Source organism: Paramormyrops kingsleyae, chromosome 18, assembly GCF_048594095.1.
Source record: "Paramormyrops kingsleyae isolate MSU_618 chromosome 18, PKINGS_0.4, whole genome shotgun sequence".
Taxonomy (NCBI): Eukaryota; Metazoa; Chordata; class Actinopteri; order Osteoglossiformes; family Mormyridae; genus Paramormyrops; species Paramormyrops kingsleyae.
This window is the reverse complement of record NC_132814.1, coordinates 20,660,544-20,668,989: the sequence shown is the minus strand read 5'-3', so window position 1 is coordinate 20,668,989 and position 8,446 is coordinate 20,660,544.

Here is an 8,446-nt window from a genome sequence, read left to right as displayed (position 1 = left end):
AGTATTTCTTGTTGGTTTGAGGACAAGGAATTGGTTTATACTCTAAGTGAAAGAGCTAAGAGTTTAAAATTCTTTGATTTGTAAATACTGTTCTTGTTGACAGTTGGTAGTCCCGTGTATATATACTGTAAATAAGAATATCCTTTGTCTTTTTTTTATTGTGCAGAAGGAACATGTCAGTGCAGTCATGCAATTACGTAATTTTAAAAATGTGAGGATTAGTCAGGGCCAGTCAGTCCTATGGGTAACGCAGACAGCCGCTCTCCTAGGGCTCCAACTTAATTCTGAGGGGACGTCGACTTGGGGGCCTGTTTCACTTTGCCTCGGAAGGGGGGGGCCCAGGACCGGTAGGCCTACTGATTAGAGTTTGCACTCCTTCTGTATATTACGCAGTCTGTCAAAATTAACGGTAATCGTTGCAATTCATTAAAAATATTTAACCCATTAAAATAAACGCAATCAACCTAGCTGTGTTTTGTTTACTTCTTGTGTGGGGGCTGGCCTATGGCACAGCAAGCGACATCATCGCACGGCGCATACGGGATGGAACCACCATATTGTGTAGCCATGAACCAAAATAAACCGGCAGACTCGTCCCAGTGCTTTTCATTGTCCTGTGCGCTGCTTGTAAGCCTGTTTAAAATGTCAGAAAGAAAAGGGATTGTACAACCAGAAGCAAAGAAATGCTATACTGAAAAATCAAAATTATGGGAAGCTTGGATCCTTATGAAATCGCAAAAGAGGAATGGATTTGTGACCCCAAAGCCTTACCTCCCCTCACATTCCCCGGCGTTTTTATTCATCTTGTGCGTGGCGTGAATGCCTAAAACACTGCGCAATTTTGTAATTTTAAATCATTGGAGGAAAATATCATTCTGAAAATATACTAAAGTGACTGTAAGCACAAGTTAGTGGTCCTGGCATGTAGTGTGATGATGTGGCGTCTGAGAGAAGCACCTACTCAGAGTAAGCAGCACTATTACACCATATTAAGCTGCTTCTCCAAAAACATGCACACGTTTTGTTTTTTTCATTCTGCACTTTCTTGATTTATACTTCATTATACCTGATTGCAAGAGACACTTGTTTTGTACTGATGTCATTCATGACCTGCTACATTGTTGCATGTTTTCTTTCTGCAGCTGCATAGTTCTGTGTGTAGTTCTGTGGTTAAACAGTGGTGTCTGAAATATACATAATTTGTGATTATTCTACATTCATTAGGTGATTGATTTTATGTTTAAATATGCATTTAGTCTTAAGGAAAAAAAAAGTGTTTAATCTTGACTAATTCCTATTGTACGATTAATTGATATATATGTATATAAAATTATGCTGTATGTGTTTTTAACCAAGACCACCTCATAGGTCTGTCCCCCCCCCCCCCTTAAATTTTATCGCTATGGACCCAGGGAGGTGGGGGCAGCCTCCCTCATTTCCCTCCCTCATGAGGCCTGGTCCTTTGATCAGCATCTCCACTTAGTCAAGCACATGGACATGGTGAGCACAGATGACATCCCCAGAAGAATGTTTGCTGCAATGTTATTCTTGGCTTGACAGGACGTGGCATTTAGGGGATGTGATCAGAGTGAGAACTGACAGCTGCGGTAACTATAGATGTGCTTTCCTGCTCCGGTGATGTTCTGTCTTCTGTTGCTGTATGTGTTGCACATCTCAGATAGTGCAACACAATAATGTAAAGATATGCAGCTCAGATTTCTATAATGCCTATTGTAGGTTACACCTATTGAACACTGTTAAAAATATAATTGTTGTCAGCATCACTTTCTAACCATTAGTCCACCAGGTTCGTAATTACACAATTGAAGGCTTGGTATACAGGCTCAATAGCACTACATTTGATAAATGTTTAGGTCAGCAGTGTAATGAATATTTAGCCCAGCCGCCGCAGAACCATCACATGACCACGGGCCCTTGGGTGAGGCCCTGAACCGGGAACCACAAGATGGCTGCCTTGTCACTGTGATCCCAAGCTTGCTCTCTGCGTGGGGTAAAACCAAAAAGAGAATTTCCCCATGGGGATTAATAAGATATCACCTATTCTATTCTATTCTATTCTATTCTATTATATTATATTATATTCATTAATAGTTACTATAAATATTTAGTATAGTTACTAATATTTATAGTAACTATAGTAATGATTAATAATATTATCACGTCTAAGATTATATCCGGGGTCCAGTGTAGAGTTTGCTGTTCACAAAAAAAATTGGTCTGCAGCCGCCACAAATAAAACATTTATCGGCGGTTCTGACAAAATAATCCGTTTTTCGTTTACTTTGCTTCTGAGTGAACGATAATACTGTCCCCTATTGGTCAGTCTTTTAATAACAGCAAATCATACATAGACCTATGGTGCCGCGAGAAAACAACAAAAACTTATTGTCTATAATTCATGAAATGCATTTATGCGAATTTAATTGTTTCCCAGCTCAGATAGCTCTAATTTAAGTATCGGAAAGCTATTTCCTTTGAGTACTATTTCTCATATGATGAAGAATATAATTCATTCCAGGTCTATTTACGCAATCCAAAATAAATCTCCCCAAAGTATCCCTAACTCAAAAATAAATATTTCATAATGATAAATACCAATGACCTTCTTATAAAATAAATTAATGGATTAATACGGATTTCTTTCTTCATATTTCGAGTACCGTACATTGTTTCGTAGCAGGGGCGTAGGTTTCATATTATCTTTGGGGGAACGGGTAGAGCGGAGTCAGAGGTGTGACGTCAAGTCACCTTATAAGGCGATTCTGTAGTCGCGCTGTATACAGTTCGTTTTTGTTCGATTTTTTTTTTCGTAAACTATTGCTGTTGCACCTTCCATACTATGTGCTATATGCAGTGAAACTTCTTTCCTTTTTACTGTTATTCATCTACACTAATATGGTACTTTAAGTGCGTTAAGTGCCATATTATATGTACGCTGAATTTGCGGGAATTATTAAAATTATGCGCAATTTGCGAGATTCTGCCACGAATGTCAGGCCATTCCTTGTGGAAAAATGACCTCACGTCAAGGTCCACTATGATGCCCCTGTCACGCACCCTCTCTCTCTCACAAACACATCCTAACCTTCTGGAAAGAAACACAACACTCACATAAAATAGCAAGAGACCCATAGACGTAAATATAGGAGATTTACTAAACTTCTTCTTGGTAATAAATGGGACTTTCTGCCAGCACTATTTATGAACTGAGTTTCTGGTAATCGAGTAACTTACTTTATGGCATTTTCCAAAATAAATGCCAGGTCTGGCCCCGTTTCTTGACGGGCTTCTTACTTGTTCTTTTGCCATAACAGCAAACACAGTGGGATGAGAATTGTGACTGACAGAAACTTTATGTACCGCTCTGTTATCAGCGTTGCTATTTGTGCTACTGTATACTGTTAACTAACCAAGCTAGCTGCAGTTTGCACAATCAAATAAGATAATCTTTATGAACCTTAATCAACATGAGATGACTAAATTCCACCTTTTCACATAGCCTTTCATTGATTAACTGTTGGTCATGATACAAGGTCTTTTATAAGTTAAGTTTACAAACAAGCTGAATTGTGCCTCTGTGCGTCTGCTATATTAATCATATGTGTTTTTGTTAAGATGGTTTTATATGTTCGCCATATGTGGCGGAGTGGTTAAGGCCAACAGCATGTTTCGTTGTTGTGGGGTGTCAACACTAATCACCAAATTCTAAATATGTGATATTATTCATAGGGGGATGATCCTCCCATCTCAACATGGGGGGAGGGGGTCTTAATCTATGGCTATGTTTCATTGTAGCAATAATGGACATTTCTATGAAAACAACATAAATTAAGTAAAAAATACTGTAATGTTACTGTAAATAAGAATTCAGACTTGTGCAAACTTCCAGTATCTGACTGCTGTGGCTGCCAGCAGATGTTGTTCGTTGTACCCAAGGGCATGACTTTGTATTGTATTGGCTGGTTTTGATTATTGGGGGGGGGGGGGTTACAATCCCCCATCCCCCCATAATTTAAACCAGTGGTTGTACCTGTCCTCCGTAAGGGTATTAATATTTACAGCTTGTTTAGTTGAAACTCAACTACTGTTGTACAGGTGTAAATAGAAATCTGTTTTCTCAGCACTTCCTCGCTGCCCCCACTCTGACGGTGATGCCCGCTGCCCCCACTCTGACGGTGATGCCCGCTGCCCCCACCCTGAGGGTGATGCCCGCTGCCCCCACCCTCACGCAGCCTTTGCTAAGACTCCAGCAGACGCAGTCCCTGTCCTGACGTCTGTCCTGTTCAGCACAATACAAACAGAAGGTCGATTTCGCTACAGAACCACCTGGATTTGGCCTTGGTCCAAACCTGATCAGGATCTGCACGACACAAGAAAATTACGCTCAGATTGTGTGCATCCTGCATGTAGATGTGGAGCAGTAATCCTGCCGCTAGGTGTGTTGCTGAGTAGCGGGTGTGCCTTGTATGTGCTGTGTAGATGTGTGTAGATATGCTGGACGTCCCAAAGCCCACCAGCATCAGGGACAGCTGCAGCCGGCTGATTCACCATGTCAGGCAGTAGCGTAGGGATGCTCAAGGGGCCCTTGTCAGGGTTTGAGTGCAGCCAGCTGGGGGTCATGTAGTGACAGACTGGCAAGAAGGGAAATGTGGTTTAACATTACACTGCTAGACACAGCACAATGTGTACAGAGACACATTTACCCAGAAGCCGTGACCATCCTCGTCCTCATGTCCCTCCAGGCGAAGGCTTGGTCAGACCTCTCTGTGTCCCAGGCTATGGATTCTTGCGCATTCTGCTGGATCCCTGGGCCTCCCTAAGCCAGCTGGGAGGTATGATCTGTCTGCCTCTCCTAGTCATTTTAGGGTTGATTCCATAGAGATCCTGTTTGCCTGCCCTTGTAACGAGGAGCAGTGTGCCCCATTGGGTTCAGCTGTTTTGCAGAAAAGCTAACCCTAACCCCTAACCCTAACCCTAACCCTAACCTCTAACCCTAACCCTAACCCTAACCTCTAACCCTAACCGTAACCCTTCCATTCACCTACCACTTGCAGCTCAACCAAAACTAACATGTGCACTAAGGATAGTAGATAATTATATATTGAGTTTGCATCATCTCCTGCATCTTTAAAGGGATTATAAAAAGAAAAGGAAAGAAATATGAAATGGAAAAGCTGCTTTCTGATGGCAGCTTGTCAGGCCAGGATGCCCCCCCTCCCCCCACCCCGCTGCATGACTCACTGATGCTGTGACTCAGTACTGCTTTTGGTTTTGGCTGAGAGGATTCTAGCAGAGACTCATTGGAAGGAGAGGCCCCTGCCTGCATTTCCTCTTTCGGCCACACGGGGTCCTTGTTTCTTTGAGCATATCGCCACGCTGGCCAGACAGCAGATATCGCTCTGCCTGCAATCGGAAAGTTGCTGGTACAATTCCATTGGGCCCTTAAACCCCAGGTGCTCCAGGGACTGTCTGACCTGCTTTCTCCAAAAATATGTACGTCGCTTTGGATGAAAGAATCTGCTAAATTAAATGAATGTAAATGTAAAAAATGTAGCTGATATTAAAGGCAGCCTGGTGCACTGAAGAGCCCTAACAGGACTCTGTGGGGATTTGGGGGGGGGAGGGGGGCGGGTATTTGACCCAAGGTGACATTTTGTCTGGGGGTCCCAGAATTTCATGCTGTGCCCTTTTCTCTGGAGGAGGGGAGGAAGTGGTGATGGACAGGGTGATGAGGGACAGGATGGGTCCCAAATCCCAGACCCCTCAGCACAGGCTCAGTAAGCAGAGGCTCCGGTATCAAACCCATGATTGTCACCCATACCTCATACCCCATTCCACTTATCTGTAAGCAGAGGATCAGGCCTCGAACCCAGAACCCACTCCACAGACACACACATGCCTCACACCCCACTCTGGTTACCTCAAACGTTTCCTGCTTTCTTTGCAGCACAAAGGCTATTTCATGTGAAGCAGGTCTGAAATGTCTCTTGTGAAAGGACACTCTCGCCTGCACGGTATAAACAGCATCAATGCTGCCATTGTTGTTTGATCTGATGCTGGTGCGGAGTCAGTAACTGGGTCATTCTGTAAAGGTCATTTCCCAGGTCCGTATCGAGTTCCCTTTGATACAGAGAGAAAGCTTTCATAGTCAGACTAATGCATACTAATGCAGAGTCACCACATCTCCAGTGAGCCCTTGATCGAGGCCCTTAGCGCAGTGAAACACCCCCCAGGGGGGCTGCATGGATGGCTGGCCCTGTGTTCACACCCCAAGCTTCACTCTCACCTATATATGTGCGTGTAGGTCTTAAAAAGCAGAGCACGATATGCAAAAACGAAGTCATTCCGATGTACTTGTACAGATCAGATGGGAAATAAAGCTTCATTTAGTTTCATTTCATTTAATACTGGAGTTGCAAGCTCTCTGCAGGACAGGGAGGCTCCCCTGGGGCACGTGTGGGAGGGGTGGAGGGGTGGAGTCAGACTTCCCCAGCGTCCTTCTGGCCAGGCTGGAGTTTTTCAGACTGGGAGGGGCTCCCTGCTGTGGTGCACCTGTGGTTTGGTGCAGCCCCCTACCCGGATTAACGTCTTTGTCCCCAGTCAAGACTGACCGGCATCCAGGGTCTTCAGAAATGTCTTCTGTCGGTGGCAGAAAGTGCTTCTAAGAGTGTGTGTCAGGTCTGTGCTGGGCAGGGCTGGAGGAGACCCGACTGCGCCAGCGAGGGTGAAAACAAGCGTCAGGCGGCCTGATCTTCCTCTGCGTACAGTACAGCCCACAGAACAAAACCGCCAACTGCCCGATTTTCACGTCCCCTATTTCCTTTGCCTGCGCTGTTATTTTATTTGATTTAATTTATAGATGTTTATGTTTTGCCTCTTGATATAAAATGTCCGTGCTCCAGGAACGAGGGCCACTCCTTAGCGGCAGTTATTTGGATGGAATTTTAACTGTCTGGAAAAAGTCATGAATTATTTACCAAGTTATCATTTTGGCTGTGCCGTGATTTGTTTGTTCGTTTCCCCAGAGCGCTGCCATGATTTCCAGCTGGAAACAAGACAGTCTGTATGCTTACAGTGACACATACTCTGTGTTTACTGTGTTCAGTTACTGTTTACTGAGGGAAATGTGACACTGATTATTTCAAGTATGTGGTATTTTATGTGGTAAATTCTAGAAATATATGGCATATATCAAATTTAAAAAATAGCCAGATAATTACTGTAGGTGTTATATTAGGTTTTATATTGTAATTTTGGTGCTGGGGTGGCGCAGTGGTTAGCACTGTTACCACGCACCTCTAGGACTGGGGTTCGAGTCTCTGTTCTGCTTCCATGTGTGTGGAATTTGCATGTTCTCCCTATAGAAGGGTGCGTTCCCTGCAATGAGTCGGCCCTGCATCCTGGGTTATTCCCTGCTTCGTACCGGTAGCTTCTGGGGTCATCGCCATAACCCTGCTTAGGACAAGTGGGTATGGAAAATGGATTTTTGGATAAATGTCAAACTAGTTCCAGCTCTTAAATCAGAGTATGTGCGTTTCGGTATGTGAATATCAGCTGTACCCCTGAAGAAAGATCAATCACTGCGTTGACGTTTCTATGCAAGGAAACAACATTCTGTAGAAACGAACCGATAGATTTCCAGTCATTGAAAGGCTTTGCTTCCCTCTAATGGCCACAACAGTCACTGCATACTATTGAGGTTCAAACTTAAGGCATGTAATGAAAAACAAGGCGTGCTGTGAATGAATGCGGCTCTTCCGATTAAACCCTGCTACAATACTCTGTTGGTATTTTAAAACATCGGAGGCTTTGGGGACAGTGCGATTCTATTTTGATGATGACGGATGTGAGGGAGCCATTCTCTGAAATAGACACCAGCAGAGTCTGCATCTGCGGTCAGATTGTTAAGCTGCATTCGAAATGTATATGTCCTCCAGGAGCCGGTGTTCTGCGCTTAGGGATACCTCGGATTGGACAGCAGCCTTCACACACACACACACACACACACGAATGTTTACCCATAACAGTGGAGACTTCACGTAGACTTTAATGTATGATTCCCGACTCAGCCCCAACAAACTTGAAAACATCTTAAATATAATAACAAAACAGTCAGGATAAAAAAGGTTCATTTTTAAAATGACATTTGACTGCATTGGGGTGTCCCGCAAGGGGTATTAATTGGGGTGTATTCCCCTAAGGAAAACCCGGCCACGCGCTCACAGTCCAGCAGCAATTCAAAGTCGTTACTTCAGCATTGAACAGAATGAATGGATGAGTTAGGAGGGGGCAGTGCATTGGAATAACTCCGGCTAGCTTTGCGCCAACAGCATTTCACGGCCCTATAACATTCTTTTTAAAACGCACAATAAGTTGCAGCCTTGAACGGTTTTCGTTGTTCCGTAGTGACTGACTCACAAACTCA